This window comes from Carassius gibelio, chromosome A25 (assembly GCF_023724105.1).
Source record: "Carassius gibelio isolate Cgi1373 ecotype wild population from Czech Republic chromosome A25, carGib1.2-hapl.c, whole genome shotgun sequence".
NCBI classification, from domain to species: domain Eukaryota; kingdom Metazoa; phylum Chordata; class Actinopteri; order Cypriniformes; family Cyprinidae; genus Carassius; species Carassius gibelio.
In genome coordinates this window covers 18,322,569-18,347,987 of record NC_068395.1, presented here as the reverse complement: position 1 = coordinate 18,347,987, position 25,419 = coordinate 18,322,569, and the positions used below count along the sequence as shown (strand labels likewise).

The 25,419-nt window shown below is 42.9% G+C and overlaps 1 protein-coding gene across 1 annotated transcript in view; it reads left to right on the top strand.

The window, feature by feature from the left end:
• The first annotated feature begins 11,646 nt into the window (after window positions 1–11,646).
• LOC127947387 (contactin-1a) overlaps window positions 11,647–25,419 on the top strand; it is a 78,895-nt gene continuing 65,122 nt past the window's right edge. The window contains exon 1 of the mRNA XM_052544477.1: window positions 11,647–11,737. The gene's annotated coding sequence lies outside the window, so the exon portion shown is untranslated. The remainder of the gene's footprint in view (window positions 11,738–25,419) is intronic.

The following is a 25,419-nucleotide window of genomic DNA, read 5'->3' as shown; positions in this document are numbered from 1 at the left end:
GTCCTGTCTTTATCTGTTTTGTGGTTGTTACTGCATGTTGTCAGATTGTTGTTCATAGTTGTTGATGCTGGTCTTGCTCTCAGTCCTCAGATCACTCTTGCGTTCTGCCAAGGAGATCGCCCAGTGTGCTTCCACCCCTGTTCTTAGGAGAATTCTCTGGGTTGGTTCGGGTCAGTGCCTCATAGTCTCTGTGTTACAGAGACAGCTCTCCAGCTCACCAGCTCACCGATTCACCAGCTCACCTGTTCACCAGCTCACCTGCTCTATTTTCTTTTTCCCTGCTGTTTTGCATTGTGGCAAATAAACTGTTATACTTGCAATTGGATTTTGTGTTCTTTTACGTGACAGAACGATCTGACCAAGATGGATGCAGCAAGTATGGCGGAGCTGAGAGACATTCTCACCAGCAGCAATAGTCGTTTTGCACAGCAAGAGGAGCAAATCATGGCTACTGGTCGTGCAGTGCAGGCACTCGTCACGCAGGTCTCAGATCTCACCACTCAGGTCAAACAGTTAAAACCTGAAACTGCCCAACAACCCACTGAGCTTAATCCTCCGACGTTTCCACATGTGGATATCACCAACCGACGCATTGAGCCTCGTCTACCGCCTCCAACTGTTTATTCCGGTGAGCCCCTGTTATGTGGTTCATTTTTGACCACTTGCTCTCTTCACATTGCTCTCCAGCCTTCGTCTTTTCCTACAGAGGAGTCCAAAGTGGCTTTTATCATCACTCTGCTTTCTGGACGAGCGGCTCTCTGGGAAACAACGGTGTGGGAACAAGGACACAATTGCTGTTCTTCATTCCAATTGTTTTCTGAGGAGCTCAGGAAGGTTTTTGATCGGGCTGTATCTGGCAGGGAGGCAGCAAGGGAATTGGAGTTACGCCAAGGAGATCAGTTGGTTACGGATTATTCTATTGAGTTTCGCACATTGGCGGCAGAATGCAACTGGAACCAAGAAGCGCAGTGGGACATGTTTAGGCATGGATTGGCCGACCGGATCATTAAGGAGATTTACACCCTGGAATTACCCACTTCACTCGATGGATTGATCAATCTGGCCATCCGAGTGGACACCAGACTACATCAGCGTGACCAGTTTGCAGCCATGGCGGAGAAGACAACCGATCACCGCTTCGATCCAGAACCCATGCAGGTGGGCAGGACTCACCTTTCTCGAGAGGAGAAGGACAGGCGTAGGAACCTTGGGCTGTGCCTATACTGTGGTGCCGCAGTAAAAACTGCACAGTGTCCGGTAAAAACCAGAGCCCGTCAGTAAGGAGGCTACTGACGGGCGGAGTCACCACTCAGAAGTCCTCCTCCCCGGTAACTCTGCTCTCGATTCAAATACGGAGGGGTCGGGACATTTTCTCTTGTAAAGCACTGGTGGATTCTAGCGCAGAAGGTAATTTTTTGGATTGTGGGACAGCGTCTAAGCTGGGTATTCATGCACTTCCACTTAGTCCACCTATCTCAGTCAGTGCCCTCTGTGGTCAGTCGCTTCCACCCATCACTCATGCCACTGAGTCGGTGAGTCTTATCACTTCGGGCAACCACACTGAGACCATTGCTTTTTATTTGATTGATTCCCCTTTGGCTCCTGTGGTTTTGGGTCACCCCTGGCTAGTGTTACACAACCCCAATATAAACTGGCAACTAAGCATAGTCTCATCCTGGAGTGAATATTGTCATGCATCATGTTTGTTGTCTGCTTGCTCTTCTGTGTCTTGTTCTGTGTTGCAGGATGAACATGTGGATCTGTTAAACGTGCCCGCGGAGTATCTTGACCTGAAGGGAGTGTTCAGTAAGTCCCGGGCTGCTTCTCTTCCTCCGCATCGTCCTTATGATTGTGCAATAGATTTATTGTCAGGTACTTCTCCGCCTAAAGGCAGGTTATACTCACTTTCCGAACCGGAGAGGGAGGCCATGGAGAAATATATTTCTGATTCTCTTGCAGCCAAGAAAATCCGTCCTTCTTCTTCTCTTGCAGGTGCGGGATTTTTTTTTTGGTGGAAAAGAAAGATGGTTCCCTGCGTCCTTGTATCGACTATCGAGGGTTGAATAGTATCACGGTAAAGAATACCTACCCTTTGCCGTTGATGTCTTCAGCCTTCGAGAGTCTGCAGGGTGCTTCCTTTTTCACAAAATTGGATCTTCGCAATGCCTATCATTTGGTTCGCATAAGAAAGGGGGATGAATGGAAGACCGCTTTTAATATCTCCAGGGGGCATTTTGAGTATCTTGTTATGCCGTTTGGGCTCTCTAATGCTCCCGCGGTCTTCCAGGCACTAGTCAATGATGTGCTGAGAGACATGGTTGATCAGTTCATATATGTCTAACTGGATGACATTTTGATATTTTCTCATTCTCTCCAGGAACATGTTCAGCACGTCAGGGTAGTGCTTCAGAGGCTGCTAGAGAATGGGCTTTTTGTCAAGGCGGAGAAATGCATTTTTCATGCACAATCTGTTTCTTTTCTAGGGTACATCATATCATCAGAGGGATTACGCATGGATCCCAACAAAGTTCAGGCTGTGGTAGATTGGCCAACCCCAGATTCCCGCAAAGGTTTCTGGGCTTTGCCAATTTTTACCGCCGTTTTATTCGCAATTACAGCCAGCTAGCCGCCCCTTTGACTGCCTTGACCTCCGCCAAGATGACGTTCAGGTGGTCTAGCGTGGCGGAAGCTGCGTTCTGCAAATTAAAGAGTTGCTTTGTTTCAGCTCCCATTCTGGTGTCTCCTGACCCCTTCCGTCAGTTCGTGGTGGAGGTCGATGAGTCAGAGGTGGGGGCTGGTGCGGTTCTTTCCCAGCATTCTTCTGCGGATGGTAAGGTTCACCCTTGCGCATATTTTTCTCAAAGTTTTTCTCCTGCCGAATGTAATTATGACATTGGTAATAGAGAGTTGCTGGCAGTTAAGCTCGCTTTGGAAGAATGGGGTCATTGGTTGGAGGGTTCGGAGGAACCCTTTATAGTCTGGACTGATCATAAGAACCTTGACTACATCAGTTCTGCTAAAAGGTTAAATTCTAGGCAAGCTCGGTGGGCCTTATTTTTCAGTCGTTTTCGTTTTTCAATTTCTTATCGTCCAGGTTCTAAGAACGTTAAACCTGATGCCTTGTCCCGTATTTTTGATAAATCTGAACGCCCATTGTCTCCCGAGTCTATAGTGCCACATGACATCGTGGTATTTGGTACGACTTGGGAGATCGAGTCGAAGGTCCGTAAGGCCTTAGAAGGGATAACGCCTCCGCCTGGATGCCCACCGAGTAGTTTATTTGTGCCAGAAGAATTACGGTCCGAGGTCATCCATTGGGGCCATTGTTCCAAAATAGCTTGTCATCCAGGGGTAAATCGTACAGTATTTCTTGTCAAACAGTGGTTCTGGTGGCACTCTAAGGCTCGGGATATACGTCATTTTGTTTTGGCTTGCTCTGTCTGTGCCACTTCTAAGGTTTCCAATCGACCCCCTGCTGGACTCCTTCAGCCACTCTTTGTTCCTTCGAGACCCTGGTCCCACATTTCGCTAGATTTTGTTTCGGGACTCCCACCATCGCAGGGTAACACGGTTGTTTTGACCGTGGCGGACCAGTTCTCGATGGCAACTAATTTTGTTCCTCTGCCCAAATTACCTTCAGCCAGAGAAACAGCAGTTGCTGTCATTGATCACATCTTTCGTATTCATGGCCTGCCGGTAGACGTGGTCTCTGACAGGGGGCCTCAGTTTATTTCCAAATTTTGGAAAGAATTTTGTCGTTTGTTAGGGGCGACTGTTAGTCTTGTAGCATAGGTTACCAGCCACCTATCTTTCAGAGTATGGAATCCGAAGTCGCGGTCCCCTCTGCTCACGCCTTTGTCCAGAGGTGCCAAACTTCAAACTTCCTCCTGGGTACAGGAGAATTCATCCCGTTTTCCATGTCTCCAAATTAAAGCCCATTTTTCGTGCCCCCATTAATCCGCCTGTCCCAGTTCCCCCACTGGGATTTTGTGTTCTTTTACGTGACACTGACAGTCACCACCATAAGCTACTACTAAATATTGTAGAAATATAATTTTCTGTAAAGTTGCTTTGTAACGATTGTATTGTAAAAAGCGCTATACAAATAAACTTGAATTGAATTGAATTGAATGTTCGTAGAACCTGGAAGATAAGAAATAGAAAAATCAAAACGACCCAAAAAAAGAGCCCACCGAGCCTGCCTAGAGTTAAATCTTTTAGCAGAATTTATGTATTCAAGATTTTTGTGCTCGGTACAAACAATAAAAGGAACCCCCAAACCTTCCAACTCATGACGCCACTCTTCCAAAGCGAGCTTGACTGCCAACAGCTCTCTGTTACAAATGTCATTATTATGCTCGGCGGGAGACAAACGGTAAGCAAAATACGCGCAAGGATGCATTTTACCGTCCATGAGGGAACACTGGGATAGAACCGCGCCAACCCTCACATCTGACGCGTCAACCTCCACCAAGAACTGGCGGGAAGGATCAGAGGCAATAAGTATGGGAGCTGAAATTAAACAGCTTTTCAGTTTGGAAAGTGCAGCTTCCGCTGCACTAGACCACATGAAGGCAGTCTTGATGGAGGTTAAGGAAGTCAAATGGGTGGCTAGCTGGCTGAAATTGTGAATAAACTGCTGGTAGAAATTGGCAAAGCCCAGAAACCTCTGCAGGGCCTTATGAGATTCTGGGGTTGGCCAATTTACCAATGCCTGAATATTGTCAGTATCCATGCGCACCCCCTCGGTCGAGATTATGTATCCCAAAAAAGGAACAGACTTGGAAAATGCATTTCTCTGCCTTGACAAGAAGCCCATTCTCTAACAGCCTCTGAAGCACTCGCCTGACGTGTTGAACATGTTCCTGGAGAGAATGAGAAAATATCAGTATGTCATCCAGGTAGACATAAATGAACTGATCTACCATATCTCTCAACACATCATTGATGAGTGCTTGGAATACCGAGGGGCGTTACAAAGGCCAAAAGGAAGATATTCAAAGTGCCCCCTGGGGGTATTAAAAGCGGTCTTCCATTCATCCCCCTCTCTTGTGTGAAGCAAATGATAAGCGTTACGATAAGCATTCGTGAAAAATGACGCCCCCTGCAGACGCTTGAAAGCCAACGAACTCAACGGCAAAGGATAAGTATTCTTCACCGTGATGTCATTCAACCCTCGATAGTCAATACAGGGACGAAGAAAGCCGTCTTTCTTTTTTACGAAAAAAAAATACCACACCTGCTGGAGAGGAAGAGGGGCGGATGATCTTGGCTGCAAGAGAATCAGAAATATTTTTCTCCATGACCTCCGTCTCCGGATTGGAAAGCGAATATAATTTGCCTTTAGGCAGAGACGTACCTGACAATAATTCTATAGCACAGTCATAGGGACGATGCGGAGGTAGAGAAGCAGCTGAAGACTTACTGAACACTCTCTTCAGGTCGAGGTACTCACCTGGCATGTTAGACAGGTCAGTGTGATCATCCTGAAACACAGAACAAGACACAGTAGAACATGCAGACAACAGACATGACGCATGATAATATTTACTCTACCCTTACGAAAATTAACCATGGTTTTACTACAAATAAAACCAAAAAACCATGGTTACTGTAGTTAAACCATGGTAACCACAAATTAACCATGGTTTTTCTATATTAACCATAGTTTAACCATGGTATTTGTAGTAAATCTGTGGTTTTACAAATGGCAGTCAATACGCCAAAAAACCATGGGTTACTACAGTTTTACTATGGTAAACCATGCCTTAAGAAACCATGGTTATTTTTCGTAAGGGTAGGACAGGACAGAATTTTTCCCCAGTTTATGTGGGGATTATGGAGCACCAGCCAGAGATGCCCCAAAACCACAGGAGCAGCAAGAGTGTCAGTGAGGAGAAAGTCAATGTTCTCAGTGTGTTGTCCGGAGATGATGAGTTTGATGAGATGATGAGATGCTTACAGACAAAAGGTTGAGCAGCTGGCTGTCTGGTGCAGTCTTAACAACCTGGAGGTGAACACACTCAAAACAGTGGAGATGATCATGGACTTCAGAAGAAACCCCCCTGCACTCCTCCCAATCACCATCATGAACAGCACTGTAGATGCAATGTAGTCATTCAGATTCCTGGGAACCACCATCTCTCAGGACCTGAAGTGGGGCATTCACATTGACTCCATTTTTAAAAAGGCCCAACAAAGGTTGTACTTCCTTCGCCAGCTGAGGAAGTTTAACTAACCAGAACAGGAGCTGCTGAAACAGTTCTACTCTGCCATCATTGTGTCTGTACTGTTGTTGGTTCAGCAACAAAATCAGACATCAGAAGACTAGAGAGAATGGTTCGGACTGCTGCAAGGATTATTGGTATTCCCCTGCCCACCCTTCAAGAACTGTATACATTTGGAGTGAGAAAAGGGGCTCAGAAAATCACTCTGGATCCCTCACATCCAAGTTACCCCATCTTTGAATTTTTGCCATCTGGCCGGCGCTTCAGAGCTACAAATACCAGGATAGTCAGGCACAAGAACAGTTTCTTCCCCTAGGCAATCTACATCATGAACAGTTAAATATTCCCCACTTATGTATCCGCCTAGTGCAGTCTTAACTCGGCTAATCCTTCTGACATTTGATGCTGGCTCTGATGTCTCTTTAGTGGTTAAACATAAAATATAATTGATTTTGGGTAAATCTAACAGGTAATCTTTGGTCTGTATTCAATTTATCGAAAATGAAAAGAGGAAATTGATATAATATTTCATTTCATTGTAATAGCTTTAAATATACACATTTCCCTGAACTAAGTACATTTCTGCAGCAATGCGTGTTGAGGGTGTACCTGAAGCGAAGGAGAAAAGATTAGAATGTCATCAAGGTACAGTACACAAAGACAAACTTGTTAACCATGTCTCTCAACACGTCGTTGACCAGGGCCTGGAATTTGTCAGGCCACAAGGTAGCACCTGGTAGTCATAGGTGTGATGAATGCTTCCATTTATCCCTCTCTCAATCTCAAATCTGTTCAAGGGCACTTCAGCCATGGGTATTGAGTGTGGAAAAGAGCGCTGTTCATTCACTCCCTCCCACCTACAACTTCTGCCAGCACAGAGACTCAAACCAGCAACCTTCTGGTAACTAGTCCGGCTCTTTAACCATTAAGCCACAGCTTTACCATTTTTAATGGTAATGTCATTCACACCTTTCTCATAGGGAGGTGCGTTGTTAGCATGAGGTTTCAGGGTCATGACGGAGAGAGGAAAAACCAGTGGTGTTCTTTGGGGGAGGCATGCTGGCCCAAGAGAATGCCCTGCTGGGTAAATGCTGGCCTGAGGGGATCTGCACCTGCTGAGTTCATAATTGGTCAAATCGTTCTGTCAATGCGAGACGTAGACTCAGTTTGCAGGTGCTAAAAATCTGTTTATTAAACAGTTTTTAAGTTCAAAAATAAAAATAAAAAACAAACAACAAGGTACAGGTCCAGGGCAGCCAGAATCCGATCCAATAGTGCCTCCTGGACAACAAATTCCAATAGGGAAAATACACAAAAGCAAGGCCGAGACCAACTGACAGAGAGGCAGGGAAGGACACCACAATGACAAAGAAGCACATGGAAAGTGTAAACACAACAATACACAACTAAATTAAGGGAAGAACAGACAGATCAGCCTGGAGGCATGACAATGTTACCCGAACAACATCCACAAAACATCCTCAAGATCTTGCAGATAAAATGTTCTAACTTTGTTATTATGTCACATTACAAAAAAAAGTTTTATAAAAACATAATTCAATCCCAGGCCTCAATGACATCCTTATAACATTCTACTAATGTGGCAGAAAGAATGTTCTTCCTTTGATATCTTGAAACATCATGCCAGTGTTTTATTGAGAACATTATATAATCTGTAACCTCAACAACATCCTCAGAACATCTTCAAAATGTTGCAGATAAAATGTTCTAGCTTTGTTTACACAACATTATAGGAACATTATCTGAAATGAGAAACATTCTTAAAACATTTTTGAACATTACAATCAAATGTTTTCTCTAAAACATCAACCAAACATGTATAGAATGTTAGCCAAAGTTTTGAGAATGTTCCCTGCTAGCTGAGGAACTATCCTTGGTTGTACTATAGTAAAAGTTTAGTAACCATGTTTTATTTATTTATTAATACATATATATTTTTTTGTATAACCAGTTTTACTGCAAATACCATGGTTAAACTATGTTTAGTGTGGCAAAAACATGGTTAATTTGGGGTTACCATGGTTTAACTAACCATGTTTTTGAATATAGAAATTATAGAGATTTTGAACATTTCACACTGTCTTTAACTGCGAAAAGTGTTGGGATGTGTCCCACTCTCCCCTACACACTCATTTCCCTTCATGGTCTGTATGGACCCCCTGAAGGAGTTTAAATCTCTTTCTCTCTCTGCTCTCAGTGTCTTAGCAACATCAAATCAGAAATGACCGCTCGGCTTCTGGGTCGTCCAATCACGTCTCTCGGACGCTCGCTGCTTTTATTGCTCTGTTTGAAGTCCATTCAGTCATGAATAGATTCAGAAACACATTATCGCGGCGTTGATTGTTGCCATGACGACTGACCTCAAGCCCCCTCCTCCCAAACGGTTACCCCACCCCCACATGGCTCAGTTACCCTGCCCCCTCCAGGGACTCGTGTGTGTGTGTGTGTGTGTGTGTGTGTGTGTGTGTGTGTGTGTGTGTGGCAGGTCTCCATCTTAAGAAATGTTAACTGCTCATGATGGACAGAAGAAAGAGAAACTTAAATGTATAAAATATGTAAAAGCGTGTGTGGCTCTTGAGGATTTGCTCAGAGATCAGTCACATTCATCTGAGCGTTTGGTGGATGATGAAAGTGCTGAAGAACCTCTGGAATATTGATTGATGAATATTTATATCAAATGAATATTTATCAACATCATCTGTTCTTAGATTATATTCTTATATAAACATATTCAATAATCAAAGGGTTAAAGGGATAGTTCATCCAACATTTATCATCTTTTTCTCATCCTCATGTCATTCCAAACCTCTATGAGTTTCTTTCTCCTGTTCAACACAAAAGAAATGTATTTGAAGAATACAACTGACGGTAGCCATTAACTTCCATAGTATTTTTTCCATGCTGCGTAAGTCAATGGCTACTGTCAACTGTTTGATTAGTAACAGTATTAGTAATCAGAAGAAAGAAACTCGTACAGGTTTGGAACGACATGAGTGAGAGTAAATGATAACAGAATGATACTTTTGGGGGGTGAACTGCCTCTTTAAGCAGCATCTCTTGTGCTTTTATATAATTTGAGTTCATTGATCTGGTTTTCAGGGAGATTATTCACTCTGCTGATGAAGATGATGATTTATGTTTCTGTCTGATTTGTGATAGGACGTGTCCTGACGGGGGTCTCCATGTCTCCTGCTGATGGTGTGTTATATTGATCTGACACTAATGCCCTCTCTCCATTTCACTCCTGCCCCATCAGATGGATTAAAGCTCCCTGCAGGATCGGGAGGCTGTAAGTGGGATGACGCGGGTCCTACAGCAGAATGAGGGGCTGAAGATCCAGACAAACACACACACACACACACACACACACACACTCATGAATTCTATAGAAGATTCATGAAAACCACAGCAAAATAAGTTCATTTCCATCTCAGGCCTGAGGATTTAGGTGATCTGTCTTCATTGATCTGTTAGTTAAGGTCAGGTAATAGCTTAATCTCATTTAGAGTCAGTGGTAAACTGCATCAGTGTCTGGACATGATCATAATGAGCCCATCTTAATTAACCGTGGCCTTCGAACTGGTGTGTGTGTCTCTTCGTCTTTATTTGTAATGACGGGACTGACAGCAGGATAAAACATGTATTTTTTTTTTTATATACAAACTCAGCCAACAAAAATACATTCTTAGAATCTTTTTTTTTTAGAGTCTTTTTTTTTTTTTTTTTTTAAGCTGTACATGTGGAAAGTGCAGTTTGATGACAACATCGCATGTTGTTTACTTGATGTGCTTACGCGCCGATAGCTAAGTTAACAACACAGAGATATTTGAAGCAGTTTTACTCACCGCCTGCGGTTCCAACACACGATCGTGACCCTTTTCCGTTGGGACTGCATCATCCTTAAGAAATAAACGATGTACAAATCCGTCGTCAAACTGGGCCTTGTTAGTAAAACAAGCATCTTCGAAATGCAGGGAACAAACACAAACACTTGCACAACTCCGTTGATGCTCTGTAAAAATAAACTCCATCCACTGGTCCCTTAATGCTGTTTCTCTTTTGGTAATCTGTGCAGGGTTGTCTTGCCCTGGCAACCAAAAACACACTTCTTTTGTGACATTTGGCGACGCTCTCGCTCTGATCAGTGAAGTCTGTTGTGCTCTCAGTGCTCTGCTATACGGGAGCGCGCTCTTCCGGCAGAAGTGCCTCAGGACCCATATAAGGAAATTCCGCTCCATCTAACGTCACACAGAGCCATACTCGAAAAAAAACTTTCCGAAACTTGTGACAAACCGGAAGGAGTATTTTTGGAACAGAAATACTCCTTCAAACTTACAACTTAATTTTTGAAACTTTGTCCATGTTTAGCATGGGAATCCAACTCTTTAACAGTGTAAAAAACTCAGTATGCATGAAATAGCATTTCACCCCCCCCCCTTTAAATTTATAAAATAAATAATTGTAAAAGTTTTCTTTTTCTTTCTTTTTTCTATTCTTTTCTCTTTTTTTTGGTGAATATTGCAAACATTGCAGAAAACATTAATCCTCAGTAATTTTTTTTACCCCAAAAAATATAGATTTAGTTTTTTGACAATGGTACGAAACTTGGTAAAGGTTTAGGCAATTTCTATGTGAACACCAAACAACAACATAACCAATGCAAGTTGGAAAGGTCAAATGGTCCTGAAACACACTTGAATGGTGAGCAGTCAAAAATGATGGCATTGGAAATAGATGAGGAGTGATTTTTATCAAGTATAGAAAGTTTGGTATTGGACCCAAACAAATTCTTTCTTTTATTGTTATTTTTTGTAAAATCAACCTCAAATTTGTGTGTGTGCATGTGTGTGTGTGTGAGAGAGAGAGAGAGAGAGAGAGAGAGAGAGAGAGAGAGAGAGAGAGAGAGAGAGAGAGAGAGTGTGTGTGTGTGTGTGTGTGTCTGAACAGTTTAAGTTGGAAATTTCATTTTCAGGTCTCAAAAAGCATAGACATATATATATATATATATATATATATATATATATATATATATATAATCAAAACATAATAAATGAGAATATTTAATTTGAAACAAGCAGTAACAAACATTAGGTGAACATCCAAATAAAACATTTCAGAAAACGCTCCATGAACAATGTATAATGTTTTGAGAGAATTCTTAAAATAGGATAGATAGATAGATAGATAGATAGATAGATAGATAGATAGATAGATAGATAGATAGATAGATAGATAGGTCAGGTGTAGGCTACTTTCATGTATCAGCTGCTCGTGACTAACACACTTGTATTATTGGCTGACAGCTGAATCAGCCAATCAGCGCATTTCCGCTGCTTCTTCACGTCACGTCACAGTGTCCTGTCCAATCAGGTGATCGAGAGAAACGCGTCGCGCTGCGCTCGAGCCCCGCGCTGTCAGTCCGCCCGGCGACGCGCTGCGGAACAGGAGCATCAGCTGAAGGTGAACGGACGGCACAATCGCATCTGCAGGTAAGAACCGCGCGTTTACTGACGCTGGATGTGTGCGAGGAGGCGCGCGATGCTGCGAAAATGCACGCGCTCTGTGAGGAGGAGGAGGAGGAGGATGATGATGGTGGTGATGATGCTGAGACACACACATGTACCGCAGTGCAGACGCTCGTGCTTGTTTGAAAAACACGGATGTTTTGCTTTGATTTCTGTAAGGAGTCAGTCGCGCGCGATGTTTTTCTCATGCGAAGCTGTGCGCGCGTCTCATCGTTGCTAGAAAAGGCGTTTATGAGGCATTACAGATGCATGAAGCATCAGCCAGGAATCAGCGCTCCTTCTGCTGTCACAGGGCGGTAGAGAGGGCGTCCCTCACATCTGCACGCGGGTGCGCAGTCATTACCATCCACACAAACATCATTTCTAAACGAGCAGCCAAACCTCGCATAGACATACCTCAGGTTAAAGTTACTGATATCATTTTATAAATGTATTATATATTACAATAAAAAACATTTACAATTTCCACTTTGAAATTGCACAAATAATAATAATAATAAAAAAATAAATGTCAAGCAACATGTTTTGTAATATTTTATGTGAAAGTTTGAAGTAGAAAAAGGCTGAAATAGTACTTTCTTGTAAAAAGTACTGCATTGTTTTCATTTTATTTATTTCTTTACAACTTGGAAACACAGTGTGGTTTCAATTTATTCAGATAGTTAAGTACTTAAAGCTAAACTCAACGAAAATGTTTCATTTTAACTAATGTTTTTTATGGTTTATATTTCAGTTCAGTTAACTATAATAACTTTGTGTAATTCGCTAATTAATTATTCAAACACATCAGCCAATGGCAAGTCTCCAGCAGCAGACCTTTCATGATCCAAAATGATATGCAATTTGGGTGTTAAAATAAAATGTTGGTGTTTTTCGAGAAAAACGCCATGGGATTTAGAAAACACTTTGACCAACAACGAAAGCTAAGAGTCTGGAGACATGAATGTGGCGCTGCTACATATGAATAATAGATAAATATGGCTGGTGATGGTTCTCTGCTCTTGTTGAGTGGTTTCAGAGGTGGCTCATGGTCATGTCCTGATGATGTTTAATCAGAGTCTGTTCTGTGGGTTAATCAGCTTCCACATGAAGGATTCTGGCCAATCACAGCGTGTTTTCCTCAGGGCAGGTTACCCATCAGCCACCGGGAGCAGGGTCTCCTCAGGACGGCTGATGTGTGTGTCCGGATCAGACGTGATGAACGAGCCTCATTAGCAGCGTCACAGCCTTATACTGGTGTCAGAAAGAAGAAAACACAAGAACAGTCAGAACTACTTTCAGCCTTGAGTTTACAAGTCTTTAGTTGACAGTACATTTGTTTGAATGGTTTAAATTATATATATATATATATATATATATATATATATATATATATATTTTTTTTTTTTTAATTTACAATAAAACTAGATTGCATGTACAAAACACTTTAGTATTGTAAGATATGTAACGATTCATTTTACAGCACCTTCGTGAATTAAATAAACACAAAGAAAGGGTACATTTACCAAAGTGTTCTGACGCATCTGATGTCGTAATTATGAGCTTGAACACACCATATCTCAGAAATCTGTGTGGAGAGGTTGGACTGAACAGTAGTGATATTACGTTCGTAATCTGTGGGCCTTTTAGCATGTGAGTCAATCTCTTATTTTGGTGAACGAACTGAAAATGCACTACTGAAGAGGCGCAGGAGCTTCAGAAGCTCTCTGTAGACTCCGAGTGCTCTCTGAGTTTGGAAGGTTTTCAGCAGATTCATCCGAAGGCCAGAGAAGCAGTGCTCTTATAAACACTGAGTGATCCTGCACTGATGACCAGACCAGACCATCACCTTCATCTTCATCACATACAGCGTGTCAGAAAGAGAAGCAGGGCACTGCATGTGTCTGTAATACAACATATGAAAATATCTTCTTTTGATCAATCTGTCAGTGAACTTTTACTGTCATCATCATCAGTGAGATAATTTACATGATGATGAGAGAAGAACCAAACACACATGTGCTCCAGATTCAGCTCCGGAAGATGACAGATGATGAGTTATGAGGAATAATGATGAGTTATGGTGAATTATGATGAGTTATGATGAGTTATGGTGAATTATGATGAGTTATGGTAAATAATGATGAGTTATGGTGAAAAATGATGAGTTATGGTGAATTATGATGAATAATGATGAGTTATCATGAGTTATGATGAATAATGATGAGTTATCATGAGTTATGATGAATAAAGATGAGTTATGATGAGTTATTCCTGCAGCATCAGTGATGAACTGAACTTGAACAGTCCTTCAGTAATCAGTGTTTTAGCATGTGAACTCTGTCCTCTCGGCTCTGAGACTGCACTTCCCAGCATGCATCTGTGCAGTCAGCCGTCCAGGGGGTGCTGGGTGGGATTTGATGAATCACACACTGGACACCACAATAAAGCCATTTGATTGACAGCTCTGGCATTTAATGAGTATCAGGAGACGGACTGAAGCAATGTCACACACACACACACACACACACTCGACAGGACACTTGACTCTTAATGCAGAAACATTTAAACAGAGTTTAATCTGTGTGTTTGTCAGTGTTTCACGTTCAACACACACACACACACACATAGCTCTTGTAGGTTAGTCAGCGATCCAGCGGCCGGATCGATTCTCACTAATGGAACAGAAGGATTACACACACACACTGCTGTGGTTTAATTGAATATTGTGTGTGTGTGTGTGTGTGTGTGTGTGTGTGACTAAACAAAGAACAACACTGATTAGATCAGAATGTGTTTGTGAGTGTTTATACAGTGTGTGTGTGTGTGTATGTGTGTGTAAGAGCTCTAGATTTATCTCATCGGCACAACGCCACAGTCTTTTCCATGGTTGCTAGGGTGTGGTGTTTGGTTGCTAGGGCATTAATTCTGTGACATTCTGGTCTGTAGATGTGCCTCATTCAACCTGCTGTTCCTCGATCAGGTAGTGTAACATTAGAGGTCAATGGTCAGGGAGATAAAGTCGCTAAAGGTCAAAGGTCAGGTCAAAGATGTGCGTGTTTTTGGACACACATGACTCTTAATATCCAGTAATACTATCAGTCTGACTCAAATGAGAGTTTAGTCTGAACTTCATTTGAGGGCTCATGGGATTGATTTGATTGTTTTGTATCTTGTGCTGTTCAAACCAGGGTTCTTTTAGTATCAGTAATGAAGTTTTTATTGATATTTTGAGTTAGATTTTATTTTCATATTTTTTGTTTTTACTTTCATTTTTTTTTTTTTTTATAAAAATGTCTACAGTTTTGATAGTTTTAGATGATTTAATCATGGTGATTTTAGTACTTCAGAATAAAATAAACTTGAATTGAAACTAGCTGTAAGTTTAATGTGAGTTTTTGTGTGTTTTGTTTCCTCTAACTATAATGACTGTAATAACTCTGGCTGAGATGTTCCTCCAGCATCTTCTGCTGTATCCTGACACAGATCCAGCGTACGGTGGGAGTGTTTTTGTGTAAATGGGTTAATTTATCTGTGACATTGAAGGGCAGAGCGGCTCATCTGGGTATTTTTAGCAGCTGAAATGTGACGGAGGCCTGAAGGGAGACGAGAGACTCATTTAGCAGTCGATTACAGAGGATCAGAGGCTGGTGGAGATAAAGACGCTTCATTAATATCAGCCCTGATTCCTCATCACCTGCTCCTGTCAGCGAGGAATCAAGAGTATGATGTAGATCAGCCATTCACTAAAGTTTCTTCCAGCTGATCAGTAATTTAACAACACGTTTGCAGGTTTACAATTCTCACGCAGGTCAACAGATAAAAGTTGTATTTTCATTGTAAAAATAGGTTATATTAGAGGTTGCCCAATATATATCATGTTATTTTCTATTTTGTGCTGCGCTATATCCAGTTTTCCAGCATGTCACATTCACTTTATGTGAACTGTATTTAATATTATCACTACGGGACTCACTTCTGGTTCAATCAATCAATCAATCAATCACCTTTATTTATATAGTGCTTTAAACAAAATACATTGCGTCAAAGCACTGAACAACATTCATTTGGAAAACAGTGTCTCAATAATGCAAAATGATAGTTAAAGGCAGTTCATCATTGAATTCAGTTATGTCATCTCTGTTCAGTTTAAATAGTGGTGCATTTATTTGCAATCAAGTCAATGATATCGCTGTAGATGAAGTGACCCCAACTAAACAAGCCAGAGGCGACAGCGGCAAGGAACCGAAACTCCATCGGTGACAGAATGGAGAAAAAAACCTTGGGAGAAACCAGGCTCAGTTGGGGGTCAGTTCTCCTCTGACCAGACGAAACCAGTAGTTCAATTCCAGACTGCAGCAAAGTCAGATTGTGCAGAAGAATCATCTGTTTCCTGTGGTCTTGTCCTGGTGCTCCTCTGAGACAAGGTCTTTACAGGGGATCTGTATCTGGGGCTCTAGTTGTCCTGGTCTCCGCTGTCTTTCAGGGATGTAGAGGTCCTTTCTAGGTGCTGATCCACCATCTGATCTGGATACGGACTGGATCTGGTGGCTACGGTGACCTCGGAATAAGACAGAAACAGACAAATTTTAGCGTAGATGCCATTCTTCTAATGATGTAGAAAGTACGGTGTTATGTGAAGTGTTTCCGGTTCCAGTTTACCTAATTAATGAAGCCTAAAAATCCTTTAACGGATTTGGATATTAAAAGCATATTAGTATGTTATGTGTATGCCAGGTTAAAGAGATGGGTCTTTAATCTAGATTTAAACTGCAAGAGTGTGTCTGCCTCCCGAACAATGTTAGGTAGGTTATTCCAGAGTTTAGGCGCCAAATAGGAAAAGGATCTGCCGCCCGCAGTTGATTTTGATATTCTAGGTATTATCAAATTGCCTGAGTTTTGAGAACGTAGCGGACGTAGAGGAGTATAATGTAAAAGGAGCTCATTCAAATACTGAGGTGCTAAACCATTCAGGGCTTTATAAGTAATAAGCAATATTTTAAAATCTATACGATGTTTGATAGGGAGCCAGTGCAGTGTGGTTCCTCTCTGCGTGCTGCAGAGTGGTTTGTGACTGTAGCTCCACTTTTCTGTTGAATCTCTATCTAACTATCACTCTCTGTTGTTTAAAGTGATAAAATATCAACTTAATTCCCACCATATATCGGATATTAGCTCAGGGAGTCCTGTACATTGTCCGGTTTCGGCAACAGAGCCCCTGCAGCAGGGCAACTGGGTGACTGTGAGGCGGCATAGTCGTGGGTCAAAACACCGCTCTTCTGTTCCAATCAAAACATTAAACAGGTTCTCCCCACTCAGTGATGCACCCACTGAGAAACCTGATGAAAGTGCTCTAGTTATTGGAGATTCTATTGTACGGAACGTGAATATAGAGACTGTTAGAGGTAAGAACGATGGAAGACCAGGGCAGGGTGCAGTTAACAGTCTTTAATTAAGCAAATTGTCTTCACTGAATAATTTAGAACAAAAATCACAGGGTTCTATCAGAGCCAGAACAGAAATAGCCAGACGACTGGGTCTATGAAAAACTACAAAATATTCCACTAGGGCAGAGGCAGGGACCCCGAGATGCATACAGCCAGTCCGAAACAGTGAAGACAACAGGCAGTGTGAACAGCCACGGGCAGGCGCTACACAGGTACTCTGCAAACAGGCACAGCTGGATAACACACAGTCCAATGACAAAATAACTCACAGTAGAATAAACGACTTTACATTCCACGGACAAGACAGGACAGGACTAGGAAACAGACGTGTCTCACGAGAGGTCATAGAATAATCCGACAACAAGACAGGGCTAGAAAGAGGGAATAAGAAGCAGAGACAATCAAGGGCAAAAGAAGGGACAGGTGAGGAGAAGGGAACGAAAGGGGAAACAGCTGAAAGTGATAATGAGCGGAGGAGTGGATGTGTGTGCGTGATAGTGTGAGTATGTGACCACAAGAGGGAGACAGAAAGAGGAGAACAATCCAGAATCATGACAGTACCCCACTCTCAACGAGCGCCCCCTGGCGCTACTGAGGACAACTGGCGGGTCCGGAGGAAATCATCGATGAGTGAAGGATCCAGGACGTCCCGGGAGGGAACCCAACTTCTCTCCTCAGGACCATACCCCTCCCACTCGACCAGATATTGACGACCGCGTCCCCGACGGCGCATGTCGAGAATGCGGCGAACCCTGTAGATAGGGGTATCATTGACAAGACTAGGGATGTGGACCGGGCGAGACGGGGGACGGATGACTGGTTTAATGCAAGAGACGTGAAACACGGGATGGACTCGGCGTAGATTAGGCGGAAGGTGAAGCTTTACTGCGACAGGATTAATGACTTTAACAATGCGAAATGGTCCAACAAAGCGGGGAGACAATTTACTTGAATCAGACCGGAGAGGTAAATTTGAAGTGGATAACCACACTCTTTGGCTGCAAACGTAGCGAGGGCTCTTAATTCTGCGCCTATTGGCCGTAACTGTCATGCGTCTTCTAGCTCGACAGAGAGCAGATCGCACTCTGCTCCAGGTGCGTTTGCAACGGCTAATAAAAGCTTGCACTGACGGAACATTAGATTCAGAGTCTTGGGACGCAAATATCAGAGGTTGATAACCAAGACAGCAATGAAATTGTGAAAGACCAGTGGCAAAGGAGGGGAGCGAATTATGGGCATATTCGGCCCAGGAAAGTTGCTGTGACCATGATGCGGGAATCTGATGGGTGAGACTGCGGAGCATATGGGTGACAATTTGATTAGTCCGTTCTGCTTGACTGTTCATCTATGGGTGAAACCCGGACGAAAGGCTAACGGATGCCCCAATCAGGCGACAAAACTCTTTCCAAATTGAGATGAAAATTGGGGGCCTCTATCAGACACAATATCAGTGGGTAAACCATGTAGCTTAAAAACATGATCAACCATGATCTGGGCGGTCTCCTTGGCAGAGGGGAGTTTAGCGAGCGGAATAAAATGGGCCGACTTAGAAAAACTATCTACCACGGTCAGAATAACGTTGTTACCCTCTGAGAGAGGAAGCCCGGTGATAAAGTCGAGAGTGAGACCACCGTCATGTCGGAACCGGTAATGGACGAAGTAGACCGGCCGGAGGGGAATTGTCAGCCTTTTGTCTGCGCGCATGTATCACAGGAGGCAATAAATCGTCGCACGTCTCTTTCTAATGAAGACCACCAAAAAAGCGCTGACGGATAAAAGCGATGGTGCCCCGAATGCCAGAATGGGCTGTCAATTTAGAGGTGTGTCCCCATTGAAGGACAGCTCGACGTGCGGATACAGGGATGAAAAGGAGCCCCTTAGAGCAGTTGTGCGGGACTATGACGCGAGAAAGGGAATGCTAAACCAGCTTCTCTATTCCCCAGATGGTCGTGCCAACAACATGACCCGGGGGAATAATCTCCTCAGGCTCAGAAGATGCAGAGGAGTCAAAAAGACGAGATCGGGCTTCGCATCGGGCTTGACGTTCTTGGTATCCGGACGATACGAGATGGTAAAATCGAAACGGGTAAAGACAGCTCGCGGTTGCCCACGCCGTAATTGCGCTCAGCAGTAGAAAGACAGTGAGAGAAAAAAGCGCAGGGGTGTATCTTTCCGTCAGCAGTGGAACGCTGGGAAAGCACAGCCCCGACCCCTACTTTAGAGGCATCGACCTCGACAATAAATTGTTTAGTGAAGTCAGGAGTAAGAAGGATAGGCGCGGTAGTAAAAAGAGATTTTAGAACGTCGAACACAGTCTGCGCAGAATCTGAACATCTAAACTGGGACTTGACTGAGGTCAGAGCTGTAAGGGGTGCGGCTAATTGACAGAAATTTCGTATAAAACGACGATAAAAATTAGCAAACCCGTGAAAACGTTGTAGCGCAAGACGGGAGTCAGGCACGGGCCAATCTGTAACCGCCTGGACCTTAGCTGGGTCCATACTAATCCCCTCTGCCGAGATGACCGAACCCAGAAACGTAACTGAGGAGGCGTGGAAAGAACACTTCTCGGCCTTTACATAAAGTCGATTCTCAAGTAGACGCTGAAGACCTGAGAGAAAACAGAGTTGACCATCTGAGCGTCACCAGCAAGAAAAAAGTGAAAGTTTGTTGTTTTGCAGAACATCACGGTTATATATGACATGAGAGTAAGGCCTGCATAATGATTTTTTCCTTCTTAAACCTTGTCTGTGGTGTAAAAACACCCCTTGCCAAATGTCCTCACAGGGCATCATATCCCACTTTTGATGATTACTGTGGTTACCATGTTCTGAACATCACATCCTTTCTTTTCCCCCAGATGTAATCTTTTATCTTGCACCAATTAATGATTGGATGTTTCACAAGATGAGGATAATCATGATGGACGCATTACCTGACCAATCACAGCACCTAAAAACAGAGAAACAGCGGAGAGCAGGAAACAGGAAGAAACCAATAACAAGGGGAGAAATACAACAACCAATAACAAAAGGGGAAGGAAAAACCAGAGCACGTTTCACCCCCACCCTTAAAAATCAAACATTATATACAAAATATATACTATATATATATATATAATTCAGTGTGGTAAAAAATGTCAAGGCACTTCATTGTCTATAACTGGAGCTGACATTTTTTTTACTAAACACATTTTTACAATTTAACGCAAACTCTGCTAGTACGGCAGCAGTAGCAGACAGTTCTGTAACCTTCTGTTCATTCAATACCATTTCGATCCCGGAGGGCTCTCTTCGAGGACGGAGCCTTTGCCAGCATTCCCTGCGGTGCTGGCTCCATTTCTGCTGAGGCAGAACGGCAGCTGCACTCGTGGGGTTCGCAGGTGGATCTGTCAGAGGGAATGGAGACGGGCCAGTCCTTATGTCTTTCTTCATCTGCCAGATCCGGCACCCAAACCCTGGGTTAGGAAGCACGTTCTGCAGTTTCTTCCCCCCAGGTTTAAAGAGCAGCACTTCACCTCTCTTCCTTCAAAATTCCTCTCACACAGAGCAGTGTATATTCCTGGGAGATTGAATGTGGGAGCAGACATAATGTCGAGATAGGGGCAGAGGGCCGGGGAATGGAGGCTTCACCCCCGAGGTGATGAAGCAGATATGGAGAGTGTTTGGTGAAGCCCAGGTGGACCTCTTTGCGACTCAAGAGACATTGCAATGTCCCCTCTGGTTCTTTCTAGAACTGGAAAGAACCAGAAGCTATGGTACAGACCTGGCTGAGGCTTCGTGTGTATGCCTTTCCCCCTATTGCTCTGCTCCCGGGAGTTCTGGCAAGAGTACGTTCTACACTCTCAGGTGCAGGGCACGATAGTTCACCCTCGCCCAGAGTTGTGAAAACTGTGGGTGTGGCCCCTGAGGGGGCACAGCTCATAGCATCCGATCTCTCAGCCAAAGTTGTTGAGACCCTCCTCCAATCCAGAGCTCCCTCAACGAGGAAACTGTACTCCCTGAGGTGGAAACTCTTCATGGTGCAGAGACCACCAGCTTGACCCAGCTAACTGCCCAGTTGGTCCAGATCTGGAGTTTCTCCAAGCTAGGCTCTCTGTGGGGTTAACTCACTCCACCTTAAAGGTTTACGTCACGGCCATTGCTGCTTACCATGTCCCTTTCAATGATCAGTCAGTGGGTAAACACCCCCTAGTTACACATTAAGGCTGAGGCCTCCAGTACGGTCCCATGTTCCCCCCTGGGACTTGGTTGTGGTTTTAGAGGCTCTTTGTAAAGCTCCATTCGAGCCAATTCATGATATCTCAGATAGACATCTGACTCTTAAGACTGGCCTGTTACTGGCTATGACCTCCCTCAAGAGAGTTGGAGATCTCCAGGCCCTCTCGGTGGCCCCTACCTACCAAAATATCCTCAGATTTGGAAAATTGGTCACGTCTTCCTACGTCTCTTCAGATTCGTATATCGGTGATTAAAATGAATGTTCTACCATGTATTAATTTCTTTTCTTCTATGATTCCTCTCGCTCCACCAGTTGGCTACTGGATCAAACCTGATGCATGTGTTTCATGGTATATATGGGATCGGAAATGTCCTTGTATTAAACTGACTACCTTACAACAAATTAGATTACATGGAGGTCTTTCTTTCCCTAATTTTAGACTGTATGCTCAAGCTTTTTCCCTCTGCCATTTATCAGTTTGGTTTCAGATTCAGATTCAGATTCAGATTCAACTTTATTGTCATTGCACATGTGGGCACAAGGCAACGAAATACAGTGGACAGGGGAAGAGATAACAGCAAAACATTAGGAAAGAGAGGAGAAAAAAACCAGCACCCAGACTGTGCTCCTATGGGAGCACCGTTTGAGAACAGTAAAAACACCACAGCACAAATGCACATAATCAATACACCATAAACACACGACTAGCAACTGGGGATGGAAATTTGGGGGGTCGAGGTGATCCAGTCCAGGCAATCAGCATCCGGTCCAACAGCCATTACAGCGCTGGTCACAGGCCCGCTTGCCAGACTGGCGGAACAAAGCGGCGAAGGCGAGGGATGGGGGTGTGGGGTGAGTGCATATCAGTATATGTGTAAGAGTTTGTGTGTTTGTAGGCCTGGAGAATTGCGATTCTCTCTAGATGCCTCAGTCCGCAGATTATACAGCGTCACAGCAAGTTGCCATGGAGACAGCCTTGGTCAGGTCCTAGACAGAGTCAACAATCAACAGGTGTGGGGGGAAACGGGTGAGGAACGCAGAGTCTCTCGCTGCCGTGCTTTCCAAGGAGAAATTTGTTTTCCAGCCAAGGCCAAGCTGGTAGTGGAGCCTAAAGAAGATAAGATACCAGTTGTTTTGGTCTAGTAGCCGCATTTCTTTCACGGTCACTATGATTTTTCATTGTCCATTGGTCTCCAAATTCTCCAATTTCTTTTCCAAATCCGTGAGCTTCTTCACAATGTTATCCATATTGCGGTTAATAGTCTCAGTCTCAATGCTGACCGCTCTGCCCACTACTTCAATCATGACGGGCAGCCTTGTGAGGCTTTGGACGGCTGTTCCCGTCTTCTTAATTTTCCGATAACCCAGGGCAAAGCCTAATCCAATCAGCAGAAGACCTGTTATCATGGTTCCGAATAGGTAGATGTCTTCAATGTCCTCCACGGAAAGAGTCGCCAGACACACGACCCGCCAATTCGCCCACGCATCCATCGTGTAGCCAGCTGCAAACGTTCCGGCAGGGCATTCAGGTTCCCCCGAACCCAGGCTTCTCGTCGAGAAGATGGTGTCAATTGCGTTGAGAGACCAGTTTATCAAATCCATATTCCAGTTTAGGAGAGCAGTGCAGAGAGAGTCTCTCAAGTAGACAAGACAAGAGAAAACAAGCGAAGCAAGGAAAGGCAGGGAGGAGAGGAAAGAAATGCGACTGCCTCCGTTGAGAGCAAGAGAAAAACCCCCTACCTACCAAAATATCCTCAGCTTTGGAAAATTGGTCACGTCTTCCTACGTCTCTTCAGATTCGTATATCGTGATTAAAATGAATGTTCTACCATGTATTAATTTCTTTTCTTCTATGATTCCTCTCGCTCCACCAGTTGGCTACTGGATCAAACCTGATGCATGTGTTTCATGGTATATATGGGATCGGAAATGTCCTTGTATTAAACTGACTACCTTACAACAAAGTAGATTACATGGAGGTCTTTCTTTCCCTAATTTTAGACTGTATGCTCAAGCTTTTTCCCTCTGCCATTTATCAGTTTGGTTTGACCCTGATGCTTCTGTATCTTGGAGAGCAATTGAGGAATCTATTGTTTATCTATATAAATTTTTTCAGGGGTTCTAGGTTTGGTCCGATTGTAACCCATCTCCTCTCCAAACGGAGAGATGTTGAAAAACATTTACAACTAGTTACAATATGGCATAAGCATTCGCCAATTTTCCTCAATAATAATCTTTTGTCAGGCAATACTCCATTCCATTGTCCGCAATGGACTCATCATAAAGTAAACACTCTGGGAGATATCTATGATGATAGTGGTTTACAATCCTTACAACTAAGTGGTTTACAATCCTTCCAGAATCTCAAAACTCAATAAAATCTGCCAGGCACTTCCTTTTTTATGTATTTGCGAATTAGATCGGCCCCACGGGCATACGGGTTGCCCTGGAACTCTCAACTGCCTATTCATCCTTTGTGCAAACAAATCCTTCCCTCTGAGGAATTTCCCTCTTTTGCTTCAGTCATCTATCATTTTCTTCTTGAGCATTCATAAAAACCTTTATCTATTACAACTGTTTAGCCAAAGGATCTTAATAAGGATGTGCATGTTTTATTTTCTGATCAAATATGGGGAATGTTTAAAATGTCTTCTGAAACCCTAACCACCAAATGATTCATTGGAAACTGCTGCATAGTGTTTACTTGACTCCGATGAAATGTTTTCTTATGAATCTGTCATCTTCTTCTCCTAAGTACAATCTCTGTTCGCATGGATATTTAGGCACATTTTTTAATTTTTTTGGGGAGTGCCCCTCTCTCTCTCTCCTTTTTGGACTCAGCTCTCACAGGACCTTTCTTATTTGTTGGGTACTGATATATGTTTGACTCCACACCATTTATTCATGAATGACTTTTGGGACCTCACCTTGCCCATCCAACAAAGATGTGTACTGATAGCTGCTCTCACTGCAGCAAAAAGGTTGATAGTCAACCGTTGGAATTGTCCTCACACAATGGACAGACAAATTTGTTGAACATTATCTCGATGGAACTCGCAACTTCTCGTATACATGGATCTAATGTGAAAACTGTTAATTTATTGCATTCATCTTGTAATGATGTGTCATCATTTCTAAATTCTTTGTAAATATAATTTTATTGTATTTTATGTATTAATATTACTTAATTTATTTTCATTATTATTATCATTATTATTATTAATTTTACTTTGTGTATTTATTTATTATTTTTCTTCTCTACCCTTAAGTGTACCAGAGGGTGGGATGGGTTCTAGATTTGCACAGTTGCTTTTTGTTTTACACTACTGTTCACAGAAGAAAAAATCAATAGTCAAGTCAAGTCACTATTGACCACCACATTCTCTTCAATAGACTAGAAAAATGTGCTAGAAAAATTAGCATGGTTCAAATTGTACTTATCTGACCATCATCAGTTCATTGCAGTGAATGAAGAGATACCATATCGATCACAAGTGCAGTATGGAGTACTTCAAGGCTCAGTACTAGGACCGCTACTTTTCATACTTTACGTGTTACCCTTGGGAGATATCATCAGGAAACATGGTGTTAGCTTTCACTGTTATGCTGATGATACTCAGCTCAATATTTCTTTGTAGCCTGGAGAAACGTACCAATTTGAAAAAATAATGGAATGCATAGTCAATATAAAAACATGGATATGGACTAATTTCTTACTGCTAAATTCAGAAAAAAAATGAGTTGTTAATTATAGGACCTAAAAACTTTCATGTAATAAGCTAGAAAGATATCTAAGACTTGATGGATGCTCTGTCAGTTCTTTGTAATCAGTTAGGAACCTAGGTGTGCTATTTGATAGCAATCTTTCCTTTGAAAGACATTTCTAGCATTTGTAAAATTGAATTTTTCCATCCCAAAAATATGTCTAAATTATGACCTATGCTTTTAATGTCAAAAGTAAAAATGTTAAATCATGTGTTCATAACCTCAAGGTTATTG